The sequence below is a fragment of the Apodemus sylvaticus genome, chromosome 4 (assembly GCF_947179515.1).
Source record: "Apodemus sylvaticus chromosome 4, mApoSyl1.1, whole genome shotgun sequence".
Classification (NCBI taxonomy): Eukaryota; Metazoa; Chordata; class Mammalia; order Rodentia; family Muridae; genus Apodemus; species Apodemus sylvaticus.
The window spans coordinates 106,018,502-106,040,746 of NC_067475.1; positions in this window are offsets into that span (position 1 = coordinate 106,018,502).

Here is a 22,245-nt window from a genome sequence, read left to right on the forward strand (position 1 = left end):
GAGGATTCCCCACCATGTAATAAGGATACATGCTCTACTATGTTCATAGCAGCCCTATTTATAATTGCCAGATGCTGGAAAGAACCCAGGTATCCCTCAACAGAAGAGTGGATGCAAAAAATGTATATCTACACAATGGAGTACTATTCAGCCATTAGAAACAATGAATTCATGAAATTCTTAGGCAAATGGATGGAGCTAGAGAACATCATACTAAGTGAGGTAACGCAGACTCAAAAGGTGAATCATGATATGCACTCACTAATAAGTGGATATTAACCTAGAAAACTGGAATACCCAAAACATAATCCACACATCAAATGAGGTACAAGAAGAAAGGAGGAGTGGCCCCTGGTTCTGGAAGTGAAGCAGTATTCGGCAAAACCAGAATGGGGAAGTGGGAAGGGGTGGGTGGGAGGACAGGGGAAGAGAAGGGGGCTTACGGGACTTTCGGGGAGTGGGGGGCTAGAAAAGGGGAAATCATTTGAAATGTAAATAAATTATATCAAATAAAAATTAATTAGAAATATTCACATAATTTTTATCTTCCTAGGGCCTTGGAATTATGAGTTGAATTTAACATTTTTAACTGTCTTTGTAGGTTTCATGTATCTTTCTGATTTCTATTCTTCCTTGCATGGATTATGTCTCTGGCTTTGAGACATGCTTAGCAATGAAAGTTATAATGTAATCTTTATATAAACGATTGCATTACTAACTGTAGGCCAAGTCATCTGCAAGCAAACTTTTACCATATCAATACTACATACTCGCAAATTAGGCCATAAATATTTTTATCACTTCCCAAAATCAAATAACAAAAATTAATTATACACCCTAAACATAGAAATCAGATGATACAGTATTGAAAATTCTTGGTAGAAAACTTCAGGGAATGTTAATACTTAAGCATATTAATGAAACAGAAAATAGATTAAATTGCTTGAAATTAAGATCATCTGTGCTATCCATAAATACAACAGAAACTAACATTCCTTTTAAAGGACATGCTGATTAGTTTTTCTGTTTGCTTTGGTTTGGTTCATAAAATGCTATGAATTCCTGGATGGGTGTTTTCCCCATGAGTATGAGCAGTCTTGAAAAAGCATACAGATGATGCAGATGTGGCTTTTCTTTCAGAGAGACTGTGAGGCTACAGCGATTAAACACCCTTCTCAGCTGCATCTTTATTACTGCAATTTGGCATTGCTTTTTAATTTACTAAATTGAAAAAAAAAACATAAGGCAAAAATTATGAGTCATTTCTCCCATTAGTGTACTGATTACACAGATTCAGCATGAACAAGACAGATGCTAATTTGTGCATAAAGCATATTCCCTTTGACAGGGAAATAGCTGAAAAAAATCCAACAAGGGTGCTGTGGGAAACCATCTTTGGATTTACATGGAAAGTTTCCAGTGAATGACATGAGTTCTTTCTTTAGACATTAACAAGAATTCCTACAAATTGAAGGCCAGTTAGACACCCAAACAAACCTCTTCCCTTGAGGCCAGGTGGTGCAGTGATTGAGAATTTTTTCTTAGTAGCAAATCCAGGCAGACCCAGCATGGCAGGAATAAGGGAGAAAGATAAGCTTGCAAAGTACAGTCCTGATTTTCTGACACTGACATTACAATAACCCCCACTGTGACCTTCAGTAATTATGCTACTCTCTTTCTAGTTCTCCTTTCTAATTCAAGACATTTGGGCTACATGATGGTTTGCATACTTTTTCAGCTATAGCATTTGATATATGGGTTGTATTTACAAACCCTGTAGAATGAGTTTGTAATCTAAGCATCTATAAATGAACATAAATTTTGAGTCAAATAACCTTTATGACAGGTAGATTTTCCCCAATCCCATTATGGGCTAGAACGATTGCTATGGAAAGTAGCTCATTTCCTGATAACCTTCTAAGTACTAAGAGCCATAAATCCACGACCCAGTCAGTGTTGTGAGGATGCTGTCTGCCAAGAGTAATGGTGTGTCTGGGCTTTCAAAAAGTGTCAGACTAAAAGTTAAAGATGGAAGATAGGATCTTTCTCCTGTTTAACCTGTAGTAGAATCATAATACTTAATGTAAGAAGCTGCTTACATTATCTGCATGTAACTTGTGCTTTGTTGATTTATATGTGATGATACAGAAGCTCATGCTTCAGAACAGTGCTCCTAATTCATATATGATAGTCAATATTTAATAATATAAAATACTTTGTATTAGATGGCTTTGTGTTGGGAATATATTGTATGAAAGAGTGCCTCTGTCCTTCCTCACCTGCCTAAGGCATTCTCTGGGATTTAATAAAAAACTGTCTGCTTATATCTAGGAAGGAAAAGGAAGGGGGAGACTTCCTGGCTGAGAGGAGGTCTCTGGGAGAAGAATTTGAGGTGGGAAGATTTGCCAGCATGATATGAAGGAATCTGGACATACAGGTGGGATGGAGAATGGGCTATGTGATAGGACCTGGATTAGGATAGACAGGTTAATTAAGATAGTTAAGGTAGTTGGGAGGTAGCCTTGCTATAATGCCTAGGCCTTTATAAATAATAATAAGACTCTATGTTATTATTTGGTGACTGGTAGGTCTGAGAAAAACCCAGTGATAGCTTTTCCACCTGTAAGTGAATGTTCTGAGCAGATTTTTAGGTAGGTTTAACTCATCTCTGTTTTTTGTTGTTGTTGTTGTTGTTGGGTTATATTAAACACTCACAACTCACAAAGGGATTAGCAGGATATTGCCCCATTGTGAACTGAAGGCCATCTGTAGTCTGCATTCCCTCACCTTGGCTCCCATTCTATGTCAACAGCATCATGGTCTTAGTTCTTGTCATTTGATGATCTATTACAATGCACTGCTAACATGATGTTTCCTTACTGTATTTCTTAAGTTTCCTTAGTTATCGGATGCTACTCCTTAATTTTACATTTATTCTATGTTCATTGTCTCTCACTGTCTCCTAACCCATACTTCATGACATATAGTCTAAAAGCAGTCTACATGCAATATCTGTTAAACAAATTTAATATCATTTCAATGGATAATAATAAATGCACATTATGCTGGTTCTGTTGGAGTTCCCATGAATAAAATCTCAGGCTATTATTTTCTTTATTTAAAATAAAAGATCATTAGAAAATTAAGAAGACCTGGTCTTGGGACTGGGGAGATTTCTCAGAGATTAAAATCTCTTCATTTTCTGGCAGAGGGCTTGGGTTTGATTCCAAGAACCCAATTGGAATCAAACCCAAGTTGGAGTTTGGAGGCTTAACAGCTATCCACAACTTCAGTTCTAGAGGATTCACTGCCTCTTCTGATTCTCACGGACATGTTCGTGTGCATGTTACTCATGGATGCAAAATAAATAAGTAATAAAAAGAAAGCAAAACATATGTCTTTGCAGTAATTTTATTGAATGATAATTAATGGCATGGTTTTTCCACTTTCTGTACATATAATCACAAAAGTAAAGCACCTGTTAACCTCTGCCACAGATAGGTTAGAGGTTCCATGACGCTGAACTTCTGAAGTCAAAGACCAGTGTTTACTCTTCCAACATTTGGCATGACTCTGGTACTTAGTGTACCCTTTATTGATGCTTATGTCTATCCTACTCTCATAACAGAGATTCACAGAGAAACTGCAGAGAAATAAAGAAGTTAATATTTTCCTAGATGAGTTCAAAAGAGAAGAAACTTCAAGAAAAGCTACATAAGGGTTAAAGATTTTAAGGAAAGATACTATTTATAAAATATTCAAACTTTTTATTCAGATTCAATTTAATCTTAATCAGATTACATTAGGCAGGTGTGGGGCTCATGAGAATACAAATATTTATTCAAACATTATAGGATGTACCTGCTTAACTATTTACTAACTTTTCTCTTTATTGGAATTGTCTCGATTGTTGAAACCTAAGTTCATTATTTTCCCTCATCTATGGCATGTAACAGAGATTTTCCATATTTAATGACTTGATAACAGCTTGTAAAGAAGTTTTCTTGGCATCTTTTTTCTAGGTTAGAACAGCAGTGTTAAGAGGTCCCACCAGAATCTAATAAAGTAAAAGAAGGAGCCTTGCTTCAGGATAAGCATTAGCAATCCCCATGCTACCATGGCCAAATCAGAGCAAACATTTACTGCTGGAGTTATGGCTTTGGGTTAAGCAGTGGTGATAAACATTGATTAGATTTTTTACCAGCTTTCTGGGTTCGTGTGTGTGTGTGTGTGTGTGTGTGTGTGTGTGTATGGTGTGTTCATCTAGGGCAGTATTTCTACACTCTCCTGCCTTTCTATCACATAGCATTCTCTATGGGAATAAAATTACTGGCAGCTTCTGCGAAAGGATATTGCTAGGCTGTTTATCTGTTAAAACATGGTGAAAAATACTGATATTGTGGCAAGTTTAAATTAGTACTTAAACTGTACTAATCAGTCTAAGTTTTTGTCATGTGAGCTCTCTAGAGAAGATTATGTGTGGTATTCTTCAACTTAAGTTTGATATTCTATAAATGTAATTTTTTTCTATAACTGCCAGTATAAAGGTCTGTAAATCAGGCAAGTGTTGAAAATTCTGTGCTACCAACTTTGTTTTTGTATTCTATGATACATCAGCATATCAAAAAGCCTTGAGAAGTTAGTTATTTGACATGTCTACCTCAATATTTCCTTAGCTTCTGAATTCTTTTCCCCCACATATCTTCTTTTTACTTGCTTGCCATATTACCCACTATTATCAAAATACTTTAACCTTTGGGAAAACTCCTCAGTATTGGTTAGAATTTATGTGGAAATAAAGTTAGACTAGCAGGAAATGACATGTTGGCTTAGATTGCACAGTACTGGTGGTTTGAGTTCATCATACTCAACTCGCTGCCATGTATCATATGATTATAGTAAAATATATATTTATACAAATGCTGTTTGAGAATATTGACTATCTCAGTATTCACTACTTTGACTTTGAATATACACTGAAAATATTTTTCAAGAAAATTTGTTATAAATTATTAGAAAAGTTTTGTTTTTCTTAAGAACGGCCTCCTCTCTATTTTTATACCATTTCCAGTAATCTTAGCTAACACAGTATCAGGAGAGGGTTTGGGTTAGAGAACAATGAATCTTGTACATTCTTAGGATAGGCATTCCAGTAATTCAATCAAAATTTGAGCATCAAAATCATTCTTAGGCTAACTTCAATCACCGTTGTGTGTTAGCTGCACACTAAGTCCTCTTTTGCACCATCATAAAGTCCAGAAAGTACACATCATGGACCATGTATATAAGGTTAGCTGCACATTAAATCCTCTCCTGGTGGCATAAAAAAGAAGAAAATGTATCAATCTTTCTTAGTACATTTTTGTTAGTTTTAGAGAAACTACATTCAGAAAGGCCAGAAACTACTTGCTATATCTTAGGACAGGATAACATCTAATGCCCATCTAGAATAATTTTTACAATAGTAACTGTGAAAATGGCATTCAATGTCCATTTAGAGCAATGTTTACTATGGTACATCATCCAGTGCTCATCTAGAGAAAATTCTAGTATGTAGCTACTACATGGGGCTTGGGGTTACTGTGTTGTTAATACACTTCAGGACACTGTAACTTCAAAGTCAAGGCACAGACAGTGGCTTGTTTCTTGTAAGGGAATGTGACTTGGCTTAGAGATATCCATTTTCTTCTTGAATTATTTCTTAGCATAATATAGACACACAGAGAGACTATACATGTATCTTTTTTAAAAGGTCTTTAGTTGTATCTGTAAGACAGAAAGATGTCTTCATAGTTAACCTGATGATATAGCAACTTCCAAAGCCTCATCTTCAAATACCAATACATTGAGGATTAAACTTCAACATATGGATTTTTAAATGTTCACATTCCAATCTATGACTAGAACATATTCTTGATTTATAACATTATATAATGTAAGATGGCTCTTAAAAAGGAGACAAGGGTGTATATTGAAAACATGTGGAAGTTACATAATCATTCTGTGTAGAAACCACAGTATTATGGATTAAATAGGAAATGTTACCATAGTTTCACAAAGGAAGCACCTCAGTTGGTGGTATTACCTGGGGAGCCTCTGGAGATGTTAGGAGTGGAGACCTAACTTGAGGATGTTGGACACTTGAGACACAGCTGTGAAGGCTAAAAATGGTTCTCAGTTCCTTCGCTCTGCCAGGAGGAGAGCAATTTCTGCTATTTGCCTCTACTACAATGGTATCCGATTCGCAGTGGATCTAGAATGGATGGTACCAAAGACCAGGACCAGAGACTCTAAAGCCAGGAGCCCTTAAGACATCCCTCCTGCTTAAGTTATTTATGCCATATACTTTGTCACTCTAACTAAAACCTTTAGAATTAAGTACATATTTCATGCATGTGCCTGGTTATGTTTTTATTCCTCATAGTGCTATTATCAGTTTAACTTTATTTGTTCCTATTTGTAATTCTTTCACACAACACTGGCATATATTCTAATGTCCTTATAACTTACATGATTGCATGATGGTGCATGGCATGAAACTTACAGCTTATATAACAGATACTCAGCTAGGGGTTAAGAAAAGCTAGGTAAATGTGCTGGGTTAGAGAGTTATTCATTGGTATTCTGGCAGAATGATTGTAACTTTTTAGTTCAAAGTGACTTTGGCCTAAGCCTTCAAAAACACAGCTATAGCAATTGACTTCCCATGCATGGTAACACTGAATATTCTCTTATAATTAACATTTCTAATTTAGAGACAAGCAGTGGTGACACTTGCTGTTGCAGGTAGAATTTAATTAGCCAAGACAAATAAATTAGGTTTCACACTTTGATCAGGATAGTGGAATTGCAACAGTTGCTTTGGAAAATTTAAATCATTAAAGATACTTGACTTCAGAGAAATTAACTTCTTCAACTATCATTTTGAAAATGTATAGATTAAGTCATGTCTATACTGCTGATGTTGATTTACTTTTTAAGTGTTGGATTGACCAGATGATTCATCTAGTAAAGCAATATACTACCAAACTTAACAATATAAAGGCAATCCCCAGAACCTACACTTGAGAAGGAGAGCACTGCCAAATGAACATTACTGTTGAATGTTCACAGGTGCGCCATGGCATGTGTGTGTCCACATACACACGTACATATAAATTAGTAAACAAACAAACATATTTTAGGCAAGTATTTAGAGTAGGTCCTTATAGGTTATTTTTTTTCCTTGCTATTCTGCAAAAATCTTTCAAATGTCTGTTTTTCTATTTAGGTACAACAACATCTTTAGTGAAATGGAATATATCCTAAGACCCAGTGCATGATGAGCCATAAAGATATTTATAGTCACTAATCTTACAAGCCCCACAGACTTTCTTTGTTCCTATAGTATGGAAAAACCAATATTTTCTTTTATAATAATACTTAAGTGGAAATGAATGCATAGTTAAAGAATGTATAGTTAAAAGTATCAAAAAACTTAGCCAGTGTGGAAAAAGAAATACCAAGTGTAGAAAATATCATTGAGATGGTAAGTGTGAATCAATTTTATATGACTACAAGTAAACAAAAGTAATAATTGTAGAATAAGTAAAAAAGGAAACATTAACGAATAACCTAGACTGACAGCAATAACCTAGATAACTATTCACATTCAATAAATGTAAAATAATATATTGTAAAAAGAATTATAGGTAGAAAGATTACAAATAAATGTAGGGTTATGCAAACTCAGGATCACTTTGTGTACGTTATAGCTTGAATAAGCACAGTTACCTAAACAGAAAGAAAGGAAAATATGTTAGAATCGACAGAACAGGAGCTGCACAGATGTCACAGTGTGAAGACAGTTAAACCACATCTTCACAACTAGAAAAGAAATGGAAGGGAACTTTGGGGAAAATGCACGCTTTCTTTTCTCTTGCTTTGATTTGTTTAACTTGGCATTTCTGCCATGTTATCTTCACTTGAGAATTTTTATTTGAAAAGTTGCTGTCCTTTGATGAAATTGAAATTTATGCCTATTATCTCAGCAATAATGAGATAATAATTAGTCAATAATCTCTGCCTGATATGGCAATAATCTCTGCTGCTACTAATTCCCCTAATCTCTCTCTCCGCCCCTCTCTCTCTCCTCCTGTGTGCTTGCACATGTGTTCATGTGTGTGTGTGTTTATGTGTACAAATGAATAGATTTGATAAAATTTGATATTTCTGTTTTCCTAATTACTTACAGGAAGTTTTGCCTATAAATATACTCTAGGGTTTTTGTCTATTTATTTATTTATTTATTTATTTATTTATTTATTTATTTATTTATTTATTTATTCAGTCAGCCACTCATTTGTTTATTTATATTTCAACTTGATTTCTTGACAGAGAAGGGAAACATATAGTTAGTTAAATCTGTAAGCATAATCAAGGTGAGTATCATTCACACTGAAATGTTTTATGGTCTGTGTGGACTCATGGAGCCTTTAGGTGGACTAGTGTCTGATTTTTCCCAGTGCTCAATCACACAAAGTACACTCAGTGTTCACACTTTAAGGTTTCCTGCTAACAGAAAATACCTGTTTGGCTCGGGAAAGTTCCAGAAAAGATCTGAACTGTACTTATAATTGTACTTATCTGTACTTATATATTATTACAAATAATCCTACTCATATAGTAAAAATATTTTATGCTTAGCTTAAAATATGTATAAAAAGATTTGGTGGTTAAATGAAAACAATTATTCAGCTTCTGATGATTATTGACTTGTGACATTGACTGGAATTCAGGAACTATCAGAGATGAAGGGACAATTGATGAAATCTGAACTTGCTAAAACATGCTTAAAGAATTGGAGTTAAAAATATGTCAAGTATTGTGTATTAAGTTTTGAACTTAGAGTAAAGAGAGTTATGTACAATTCAGACACTGTCTTTCTCTGACAGTTTTCTGTACTTTTGCCTTCCTTCACTGTAGACTTGGAGTAAGCAATGGCATACTTTTAGGATTGCTTACATGAAACAAGTGCATCCTCAAATCTTACCAAAAGCTTGGTAAGCTTAATTTCCCACTCTGATTGCTGTTCTATCACCCAACTCTGCGTGGATGCCAATGCAGACTCATGTGTTCTTTATTCTACCTCTGTTATCTAGAGATGTGCTGGCATCACCATGAGAACTTCTTGACATCTGTCCAATCAATATTCTCCTTGACTTATTGATGACTATCAATTATAAAACAATGGTTTTATTCCTTAAGGCCTTTTGTTGTTGTTGTTGTTGTTGTTGTTGCTGTTGTTCTTGTTCTTGTTTTTCATCTTAATTAATCTCCGGACTCCATATTTTATTCTCTAACTTCTTTTCCAAAATTTAGAACATAGTAACATGCAAAATACTGGATAACTAAACATGGCTTAAACAAAGTGGTTCTGGTATTCAAATGGCTGGGAGTAATAATTTGATACAAAGAAAAGAAAACTAATAAGCTTATTAGTATTAGCTTAAATCAAAGGCAATCTGATTGCTCATTTTTGGTTGTAGTTACAAAACTTCTGATTGAATAGGCCACATGTTGAAAATATACAATCTCCCCATTTTGGAGAAATTCTTTTTTTTTTTTTTTGATTTTTTTTATTTGAAATATTTTTTATTTACATTTCAAATGATTTCCCCTTTTCTGGTCCCCCACTCCCCGAAAGTCACATAAGCCCCCTTCCCTCCCCCCTGTTCTCTCAGAAATTCCTTTTTGAAACCTACTTGGAGCTAGAAATGTTGGAAGTTAGAAGTAGCAGTTCCAAAGTCCAAGCTTCAAGCTTGGGGTGAATTCAGGTCTTCTAGGAACCCTCTCCACTCAAATGAACTGACTAAAGCTTTGGGTTTTCCATGGTCACGTATAGGTTTAATAATTTTCTGAAAGAACTTACATGAATTACTAAAAAGGATTGTCTTCATCAACAATATCTGGGGGAAATGAACACCACTGGCATGGAGATTACCTTCTGAGATGAGTAGAATCTTTAAATTCCATTAGAATGTGAAACTAGAATAGAAATGCTTGACAGAATCTAAGAAAAGGAAGATTTTTGAGTTGTGCAGTGAAGAAGTAACCTTACCAGATATCTATCCTCTGCTAGAGATCAAACACAGTCTTAAGAAGTGACATATGTAAAAGTCTGAGCAGGGTTGAAACATGCAGCTTCTGGATGTGTTCTCCTTTCCATGTAGAGTCATGTGCATCTCTGTGCATCTGACCATGAGGTGATCATGGACAGTGATCAAATAAAGGGAAGCTCACTGAGCCTTTTATGTCTGAGCTTTATAGAAGTTCAGTCATGTACTCTCTGCATGGCTAAGCCTATTTTAAGCCTGTTCTGGAAGCCAGGTGGATACCTTTTTTTTGGTTGTCCAGAAGATCAAGACTGATACAGTATGAATCCTAGCCTTTGGCCTGAGGCAGACATTTCTATCAGGAAGAAACACTTAAGGCATTGAGATCACTTCCTAGAGCAGAAGAATAATAAATAGGGTTCTTACTGGGAAAGCTTGACTTTTCACAACACAATCACAAAACATTATTTATTTTAGACTATGGTAAACATTTCTGAGTTGATTCTAAACTCTCCTGTGGTTAGAAGACACCCATTGTCATGAAAGGCCATTTCTATTCTACCAATGAGGATTATTTTTCCCTATAGTTTTCAACTGGCAGCAGTTCTGTAAAATACTGATTATGGGCCTTGTCTTTTTGGAACACCCTATATTTGGGCCAGATTTGGTGTGAGCCACATTACTATTTGGAAGAGAACCTTATTTTCCATAGATAAAATATTCCTGGTGTGTAGCCATTTTTGTGTAAGATGGGTTATAACACCCATCTTGTATTACCATGATTTTAAAGTGAGAAACAGAAAGTTTCGATTTTGCTTCAAAAACTATTCATTTAATTCTTTATAAATACAACCAATAGTTGCTGTTCGGACATAAAAACACTATTATGCTTTGAAGTAATTTTGTAGTGTTTGGGATGGTTGTTTTTAAATTTTCTATGAGATTTGTTTCTAAAAGTCATAGTAGTAGCATGCAGCTCTTATGTGCATGAAATAGCGAAATTGATTTCTTGTAGACTGGAAGCAATACCCCAGCACAAGGCTAAGTCCTGCCAGTAGTTGGTGTGAAGGTTCAGGGCATTACTTTTCGGAAACATTGCCTCTAAAGACATCATCTTTAAAGACAAACTCTTGTTTGTTGCCGATTTGTCCTTTTGATGGTGTCCTTTGCTTTACAGAAACTTTGTAATTTTATGAGGTCCCATTTGTCAATTCTTGATCTTAGAGCATAAGCTATTGGTGTTCTCTTCAGGAAATTTCCCCCTGTACCGATGTCCTCAAGGGTCTTCCCCGGTTTCTTTTCTATTAGCTTCAGAGTGTCTGGCTTTATGTGGAGGTCCTTGATCCATTTGGATTTGAGCTTAGTACAAGGAGACAAGGATTGATCAATTTGCATTCTTCTGCATGCTGACCTCCAGTTGAACCAGCACCATTTGTTGAAAAGGCTATCTTTTTTCCATTGGATGTTTTCAGCCCCTTTGTCGAGGATCAAGTGACCATAGGTTTGTGGGTTCATTTCTGGATCTTCAATCCTGTTCCATTGATCTGCCTGCCTGTCACTGTACCAGTACTATGCAGTTTTTAACACTATTGCTCAGTAGTATTGCTTGAGGTCAGGGATACTGACTCCCTCAGAATTTCTTTTGTTATTGAGAATAGTTTTAGCTATCCTGGGTTTTTTGTTATTCCAGATGAATTTGAGAATTGCTCTTTCTAACTCTATGAAGAATTGAGTTGGGATTTGGGAAAAGATCTTACCAACCTACATCAGATAGAGGGCTAATATCCAATATATACAAAGATCTCAAGAAGTTAGACCCCAGAAAATCAAATAACCCTATTAAAAATGGGGTACAAAGTTAAACAAAGAATTCTCACCTGAAGAACTTCGAATGGCGGAGAAACATCTTTAAAAATGCTCAACTTCATTAGTCATTAGGGAAATGCAAATCAAAACAACCCTGAGATTTCACCTTACACCAGTCATAATGGCTAAGATTAAAAAGTCAGGAGAGAGCAGGTGTTGGCGAGGATGTGGAGAAAGAGGAACACTCCTTCACTGCTGGTGGGGTTGCAAATTGGTACAACCACTCTGGAAATCAGTCTGGCGGTTCCTCAGAAAACTGGGCACCTCACTTCTGAAAGATCCTGCTATACCACTCCTGGGCATATACCCAGAGGATTCCCCAGCATGAAATAAGGATGTATGCTCCACTATGTTCATAGCAGCCCTATTTATAATAGCCAGAAGCTGGAAAGAACCCAGGTATCCATCAACAGAAGAATGGATGGAAAATATGTGGTATATATACAAAATGGAGTACTATTCAGCCATTAGAAACAATGAATTCATGAAATTTTTAGGCAAATGGATGGAGCTGGAGAACATCATACTAAGTGAGGTAACCCAGTCTCAAAAGATTAATCATGGTATGCACTCACTAATAAGTGGATATTAGCCTGGAAAACTGGAATACCCAAAACATAATCCACACATCAAATGAGGTACAAGAAGAACGGAGGAGTGGCCCCTGGTTCTGGAAAGACTCAGTGTAGCAGTATAAGGCAATACTAGAACAGCGAAGTGGCAAGGGGTGGATGGGAGAATAGGGGGAGGGAAGGGGGTTCATGTGACTTTCAGGGAGTGGGGGACCCGAAAAGGGGAAATCATTTGAAATGTAAATAAAAAATATATTGAATGTAATAGAAAAGAAAAAAGAAAAAAAAAGACAAACTCTTACTCAGGTGAATTGTGGTTTTCTCTTTAGACCTTGTGTTAGGTACCTGGCCTCTTTAAGAACCAATTCACTATTTCATACACTGAGTTTCATTGAAATAATAGTTTCCTAAGAGTCAATGTTGAGGCCTTAAAGAAGTTATACTATTTTGTTATTCACTTGTTTCATTCTTATCTTTAATTACCACTGAGCTGTCTTGATTTGAGTCAGAGTTTCACTATGTGTTGTATACCTCAGGCTGGCCTGAATCTTGCTTTGTAGCATGAGCTAGCCTTTCTAGATTACTTCTGCCTCTGTTTCTCAGCTGTTACGATTATAGTTGTGCATCCCTATGCTCAGCTGATCGCTAGTGTTGAATAGGAACTTCATGACCAGTCAGAAACACGGTCCCTTAGCCTCTATCACCAAGCACACTATATCCCGGTGGAAGAAAAAGTGAATGTGCTAAGAAGAATGAGTTCCATGAAAGAACAATGTGTTATATTCATGATTTAAAACCCTAGAATTATAAAACAAGGCATTTTCTATATACATTAAGACTATGTACATTAAGAATGCCTCACCTATATAATATGCACAATCATCTGAAATTATTAAGTGATAAGGTCAGCTGGGGTTTTATAGCTCTCTTGGTCTTTAAACAGCAATGACCATTGAAAGATAAAGAGCCGTAAGGTGACAAAGGCCCAGGTGCTATCTCCCCTGTGGTACTTAAGGGACTATTAAGCTTGAGAAAGATTAATTTAAAAGGTGCAAATCACAAAATGAACTTTGAGGACCTCACTATTTGAGTTTCTCCCACTTTGTCTTCTGTTTTTTTCCTCTCAGCCCATTTCTTCTTTATAGTTAAGCAAGGAAAAAACAAAGCTAAGGTTCTTCTCACATACCCACATCCCTAGTGGTGGTTGTGGGATAGTAGCAGGGGAAATATTAAGGCAGCACAGGAGGACGGTGAAGAGAGTCGAAGGAGCAGAGGACACCACACTGCTGCAGACTCGAAGGTGAGAACCATTCATGAAAGGACAAGGCAGCTCCGTAAGTGTCTAAGAGCAGCAATAGGAAAAGGTACATTGGGACATTGATCTTAAAAGGTGAACACAGGGAAGACATGAGTGAGCTGACCTAATAACAGCTTAGATTCTAGAATGCCAGAAATAATCAGGCATGAATTTTATTGTGCAGTATGTTTGTGAAGGTTTTATGTCTATTTATTTATCAGTACACCACTATTTTTTTTTTTTGAGTTCATAGAAACATGCCTTGTTGTATGTGCTGTGACTTTCCTTTCAGGGGCAAGAAAATTGAGGGACAGAGAGTTGTCAAATGATGACTTAAGGGAGTATATTTAGCAAGCAGCATGCTAAGTTGGTCATATAAAGCTTCTTTTTCAATACATTTCCATTTATCCAGGTAAGGGGCCTAGAGAGATGATCAAACTTGTTGTGTGCCAACATTCTTACATGTGTCTTCCAAACTCTCCTACAGAGTCCATTGTCCATTTTGTTTTCACTGGCATATCTGCATCTTGTGATGCACCACAATTTCTCGCTCAGTTAATGTTATACCTGCATTCAAACTCTCATTCCAAAACAAACTGAGAAGACTACTTGTCTATGGACTTGTCCAAATTATCTGCCCAGCCTGAGATCCTGGGCTATTAGTGCATGGAGCTCATTAGAGGGAGAAATTGGATTTGATTATTTCATCTCTAAACAGTGACTGACTTGGTCCATTTTGCTAACACTTCTGTAGCAGTAAAGTTTAATTATGTATTATTTTGCCACAAGGCAAAACTAGACTGACATAAAACAGTGTGAAAATTTACAACAAAGTATAAATGTCTATTTATAATTTTCTGCTAATTGCTTTGCTATTTTATTTCTGACTTTGGGACATGATTGTACAACTACATTGAACTGCATTATCACCATAAAATAACTCTGAAAAATAAATGAAGACATAAAACCATAACATGGAAATACTATTCTGTATGGACTCTATACAAATGTTAATTTTATGCTGTTGATTTGACGTCAGTGGTCATATTAGTCAATAGGTAAACACATGTTTCTTTTGATTGCTTACTTTGAAATTGATTCTGTTTTTGTTTGTTTATGAGAGTAGATCACAGAACTTCCCCCAATGTTAACTATATCTTGTCCTTGTGTTATATTTTCTTTCTCTTTTTTATGCAAATTCATGTATTGGCTTGTTTCTTAAAATGATTATACAACCATAAATTAGTCATACTAGTTCAAGATAATTCATAAAAAATTAAATTTCTACCTTAAAAAGGTAGTCTCTATAAAAATAAAAGTGATTTATTACGTGGGAAAAGGTAGTGCTTGGGGAGGGAATATTTATACTTGGGGGTAAAAGTCCAAATGCTCCTGTCCTGTATACAACCTATTGTGTCCATAATTGCTAATTGTTCCTTAGGTGAGTTTCAGACATGTTCTTTTTTGGGTAGAGAAGCCAATGATAAAGTCCAATATATACAAGGAGTTCAAGAAGTTAGACTCTAGAGAACAAAATAAACCCATTAAAATGGGGTACAGAGCTAAACAAAGAATTCTGAATTGAGGAATACCAAATGGCTGAGAAACACCTAAAAAATGTTCAACATCCTTAGTCATCAGGGAAATGCAAATTAAAACAACCTTGAGATTCAACCTCACAGAATTTAACCAGTCAGAATGGCTAAGATCAAACACTCAAGTGATAACAGATGCTGGCAAGGATGTGGAGAAAGAAGAACACTCCTCCATTGCTGATGGGATTGCAAACTGGTAAAAACGACTCTGGAAATCAGTTTGGTGCTTCCTCAGAAAATTGGACATAGTATTACCCGAGGACCCAACTATAACACTCCTGAGCATATACCCAGAAGGTGCTCCAACATGTAATAAGGACACATGCTCCACTATCTTCATAACAACCTTATGTATAATAGCCAGAGCTGGAAAGAACCCAGATGTCCCTACACAGAGAAATGGATACAGAAAATGTGGTACATTTATACAATGGAATATTAGTCAGCTATTAAAAACAATGAATTCATGAAATTCTTAGCTAAATTGGTGTAACTAGAAAATATCATTCTGAGTGAGATAAGCCAGTAACAAATGAACACACACAGTATGCACTCACTGATAAGTGGATATTAGCCCAGAAGCTTGGAATACCTGAGATAATTCGCAAACCACATGAAGCCCAAGAAGAAGGAAGACCAAAATGTGAATACTTTGATCCTTCTTAGAAGGGGGAGCAAAATACCCATGGTAGGACATACAGAGACAAAATGTGGAGCAGAGACTGAAGGAAAGACCATCCAGAGACTGCCATGCCTGGGAATCAATCTCATATAAAGTTACCAGAGACATTATTGTGGATGTCAACAAGTTCTTGCTGACAAGATCCTGATATAACTGTTTTCTGAGAGGCTTTCCCAGTGCCTGGCAAATACAGAGGTGGATGCTCTCAGCCAACCATTGAACTGGGCACAGGGTCCCCAATGGAGGATCTAGAGAAAGGATCCAAGGAGCTGAAGGGGGTTGCAGTGCCATAGGAGGAACAACAATATGAACCAACCAGTCACCTCAGAGCTCCCAGGGGGTTAACCACCAATCAAAGAGTACATGTGGAAGGACCCATGGCTCCAGCTGCATGGGTAGCAGAGGATGGCCTGATCAGATGTCAATTAGAGGAGAGGTCATTGGACCTGTGAAGGCTCTTTGCCCCAGTGTAGGGGAATGACAAGACAGGGAAGCAGAAGTTGGTGGGTTAGTAAGTAGGAGGAGAGGGAGTAGGATAAGGGGAATTTGGAGGGGAAATGTGGAAAGGGGATAACATTTCAAATGTTAATATAGAAAATATCTAATAAAAATTACAAAATAGGAGGTCTATTTAAATTAATTTTAGTACTTGCTCACAAGATAATTTTTGATGTACGTTAAAGAAAAAGCCTAAATTAGAAATCTCAAGGTAGCAAATTTACCTCAAACTTGAGCCATGTCTGATTACTATGATTCCAAATAAAATTGTTTCCTGCCTTCAATCTCAGCAATAAAGTCTTTTATGATGACCAGTTACAAAAGTAACTTTGATTTGTCTGTAGTAATTATCTCCTAGGCTTACTGCCTTCCTCTGCGAACCTATGCCTGGTCCTAGAAACTTCTAGCCCCCATATAATCTAATCTGGGCCTAGAATGTTTTCAGTTTCTGAGATGTATTGGTGAATAAGTTCACCCTTTCTAGTTCTTTGTGAGCTCTGGCTGGCTGGCTCAACTCAGCTCATCTGGCTCAAAACTCCTCACCAAGCTGAAGGATTCAAACTGCCTTCTCTCTGCTTCTCACTGAACTGCCTTGCTTAGCATTCTGTTCTAATCTTCTGGCTCCTTTCTCATTCTCTAGTTCATTTTGTCTTTATCCCTGTTTAGCTTTTTCTTTCTTCAACTTGTCTCTATAAATCTTTCCTGTTAAAACTGTTTCTGAATTCCACGATCTGATTGAACAAAGCTGACTTGAACTCAGATATATGCATGCCTCTGTGTCCTGAATACTGAGATCAAAGATGTATACAACCAATATCTAAACCTAAGCTTTTCTTTATTTGAAATGTGCTCTATAGTAGGCTGCTCTTGAACTCAAGGGACCTGCTTTACTCTTTCTCCTGGGATTAAAGGTGTGTCTGTATTCCAGCTAGGTCACATAGACTTAGAAGTTCTTTGAATGTGATCTCTTTGCAGAGCAACCATGTTCTGAATTACAATTCTTCTACAGTCAGTAGGTTCAGGCATAATTTTAATTAGCAAACAGTGTGAGTCTCTATATCAGACAACCATTTAGTAAATATGACACTGAAGCATAAGTTCTTAAAATCCATGTTTGTGTATTACTGTATAAAATATTTTATAAGATAATAAAAGGAATAATAAAAATTAACAAAGTCTACACATAGGATGAATGTTATGAAAATAATCATGAGTTAAGTACAGGTAATAAGAAGAACCCTAGGACATGCACAGGGGGCACAATTTCTAGTTTCTGATCTATCTTTTTAGAGGTTGGCTAGAAAGAAAAACAAAATTCAAGAGGTCGCTTCCTGACTGCCATGCTAATTCTTTTACTTGGTTTCCAGGCTATATCTGTATACTGCTATATCATGCTATATCTTCTCAATTAGAATAATGTCTTACATGCCCTTGAGTTCACACCAATTAGGACAAATTTACAGATTCTCATTCTTTCTGTATGCAATTGCTCTAAGATCAAACAATGTAGAATTTGTACAAAATGTACCATAGTGTCAGCTATCTTTGTTCTTTTCTGTTCAGAACTTAAAAAAGAATCCTTTTCTCTTTCAATTATATATATCTGTAGCCAGAAATTGCTTATTTCCTGGTGATGTCTAAAGTGTACACAAGTGTGTACATTCATCTGACTAGACTTTCATGGCAAGAGGTGGGATAAGTTTTCTCTTACTACTGCCCTGATAGCTGTAGAAAACCATTAGCCTACAAGATGAAGAACAGCTCATGGAAAGAAAGCTTCACAAGGCTTTGGATTTTTGTGGGGATATTCATTCATCTAGGGCATGTTCAAGAGTGGGGTGCTGTAGGAGGAACAGCAGTGTGTCCTCCTCTGCATTAATGCAGGGGGAGGAGGGGGGTGTCAAGGAGCCACAAAGGCATCTGCAGAAGGACCTAACTGAGGACTGCCTGAGAGGCCATGGATTGCTGATGCAGACAATGCCAGCCAATCCCAATCGGTAACTGCTCTTTAGAAGAGATTCTTTCTTGGTACCAATGGGGTGCAGGGGTGGTAGTGGAGGATATTAAAGGAGCTTGCTTGCAGCAGCATTCAGATGAGATCGCTGTGGTTTCTTGTCTGCTCCTTGGAGTCTGTGTTGTTGATTCTGTGCCACCTCACTTCCATCCCCAAGGGCACATAGTCCAAGGCACAGGCAACAGGGTGCAAAGTCCCCTATGGACCCTTACCTCAGAACACTATTGGTTGTGGTGTCTTAACTCCTGGCCCTCTCCTTGATTTTATCTCATGAGGGGTGCTAGGACTGTAAGTGCCCCTGGTCCTTCATTTTTTGTTACTTGCCTGAAATACTGTGACAGCATTCCTATTTGCTATTACAAATACTAACCTTAATATGTTTGCATAAAATATCCATAGACATTTGTGCTTTTGAATACAAATGCTCTATCATTTAAAACCCTTTAATGACACCAAAGCATTTGCAGATTACATTGCAAATGTCTTAAGATCCAATCTAAATCTTTTTGTAAATCTTGGTTCTACTAAGTCTACTCTGCATTATATGACATGTGTTAGGCAATTCAGTAGTTAAGTTTCTAAAATATATTTGCCTTGAGGTTATATTCACTGTGTTGCAGTTTCCATGAATTTATAAAATTTCAAATTGATCTAAAAAGCTGCTATTCTTAAAGATCTCACTAAAATACCTACTTAAGGTGCGTTTGTTATCTTACCCATTTTTATTTTTTAGTAGTATTTTATTAGCTCTTTAAGAATTTTATAAAATTTATTTTAATAATATTGACTCCTTTCCCAAATCCTTCATTACTTACCCAAATTTGTTTACTCTCTTCTCCTCAATCCCCTATCAAGTCCAATTTGTGTTTCTCAAATATTCTTGTAGTGTGTACAGGGTGGGAGGGGGAATCACTTGGAGCACAGTTGTCTTACTACAGTCTACATTCTACATCTTCTGAGAAAACTCTCTTCCTTGCCCAGCAGATAATAGTTGCCAATAGTTCCAAGACTAGTGGTAGAACTGTGTGCCAAACTCCCTTTTCCATACTGGAATTTGGTCTCTTTTGGGTATGCACAGGTTTGTGCATGCTGTTTCAGCTGTGTGAGTTTATGTCAAGTTCTCTGCTGTGTCCAGAAGACACTGATTTCTTGTAGCCACTCAACACTTCTGGCTGTCGTCTCTTCTGCCATGATGCCTAAACCTTGGGATGGGAGAGATATGGTATGTATGTTCCCTTTAAGGAGCAGCATTCTGCTATCTCTTATTTTTTGCAGCTTGGCCAGTCAGGGATTTCTGTGTTTATCTCCATCTAGAATAAAAGCTGCTGAGATGAAATGTGTTAAATCAGCCACTGGTTGATTTAATATTATTAGCAGAATAATAATAGTATGTTCTTTCCTACCCTAGAGACTATGTATGGCCCATCTAGTCATATGTTCTTGGCCCAATAACCATGCCAGACTTGGGTTTCGTCTTCTAGAATGGGACAAAAATCTAAACAAAAGATAGTTGGTTACTCTCACAATGTTTAAGCCACTACTGTACCAGTAGTCATATCTTGGCAGGCTAGTTATTATTGTAGCTTCCTTGATTCATGGCTGGTACAATTATTGATTTTCTTTTCCTCCAATACCGTACACAATACATTCTATCACTATAAAAACTACCCAGTAGAGATGAAGCTTCCCTATCAACACCAGTGTTATATCATCATGTTGTATTAATCAAGTATATGGTGTCTTTGATAGTAGGGTTTTACCATTAAGTTCTGGATGGTAATTAAGTCCAATGGTAATAGCCTGCTACATTTGCAGGTCTATGTGCTTCATAGATAGACAACTAAAAAAGAAATGACCTATTTTTGACATTGAGTAAAAGCCTCTGGTGTCTTAATTAGAGATATTGTCAGCCGTAGTGTAGAGTAATTCCTGTTAATGTGTGTGTGTGTGTGTGTGTGTGTAGCTTTTGTTTTTGAAAGCTATTTAATGTTATTTGTCTATCCCTGCACTTCTTTCTTTACTCTTTTGGTCCAATTATAACCTTTCCTGTTTCATAAATCCCTTATAATCCTTCACATCAGTGTGTTCTATCTTTTTTTTTTTTGATGAATGCTCCTCCCCAATGCAACTTAGTAAGCCTAAGAGGTTTCTATGAGTATTTCAAATGTAGCAATATAACTAGAGATTCAAAACTGACATCTACAGACTTGAGAAAACATGATATTTATATTTCTAAATCTTGTAATCTCAGAATGATTGTTTCCAACTCAATTTATCTGTGAATTTCATCATTTCATTTTTCTTATTAACTGAATAATATCCCATGTGTAAATAAAATATATTTTTAATGTCCATTCATCAGATAATGGCTATCTCCGCTGATTTCATTTCTTGGCTACTGTAAACAGAACAACAATGAGCATGAATGAGCAGGAATCTCTCAGATATGAAGCAATTTTGGGTATATATTACAAAAGCGGTATAGCTAGATCATAAGGAAAATATGCTTTTAGCTTTCTGAGGAATAGCCACTCTTATTTCCATAGAGGCTTTACCTACTTTCATTTTCAAAAGCAGTGAATAAATGTCTCTTTTCCTTCACATCAACATTGGCATTTGTGGTCATTTGTTGTTTTGACATAAGCCATTCTTACTGTGTGAGATACAATCTCATAGTAGTTTAATTCACATTTTTCCAATTGATAAAGATGCTAAATAGATTTTTTTTAAATGTTTCTCGGTTATGTATCTAATCCTTTTGAGAATGCTCTGCTTTGAGAACTCTAAGGCTCATTTTGAAAATATAAAGAACTCCAAAAATTAAGCAATGAGAAAGACAACAAACCAAGCAACTATGTTTCTAACAAATTTTGAAACAAGCTGGGTGAGTAAGAACACTGTGGAGGGAAATTCATTTTGCTTTTATTCTAAGATAGTGTGGCTGCTGTGTCTTGCACCAGTGGTGGGACCATCACCTTTAAATATAATTCCCTGGCCAATTTATAACCATAGGGGAGTGTGATAAAGTGTCAGCTCTCAGGAATGTCTGGCATCTTGGGTTAGACAAATAGGCACTTATAAATAAGAGTCACAAGATGGGAGGTTTATAGGATATTGGCCTTCTGACAAGAAGCTTAGCTGTGGAAAAGACTTTTTCTTGTATTAAGCATTTACAGCTTATTGTTGTCTATTGACAGTAATATATGCCCTCATTTTGAAATTAAGAGTGAATAGCATTGAATTTCTAGCATTCTTTATGTTTGTTCTTTTTTTGTCTTCTATCTACTCACACATATCAACTTTGTAATATTTATAATATTTAAATTTTATGGTTTAAAAAGCTAAATACCTGGAAAACTGGAATATGCAAAACATAATCCGCACTTCAAATGAGGTACAAGAAGAACGGAGGAGTGGCCCCTAGTTCTAGAAAGATCCAGTGTAGCAGTATAAGACAAAACCAGAACAGGGAAGTGGGAAGGGATGGGTGGGAGAACAGAGGGAGGGAAGGGGGCTTATGTGACCTTCGGGGAGTGGGGAACCAGAAAAGGGGAAATCCAACAACTCAATAGGAGGCTTCTCGTGCTTGGTAGCTACTAGGATATTGATTTAATAGTCTATAGCTCT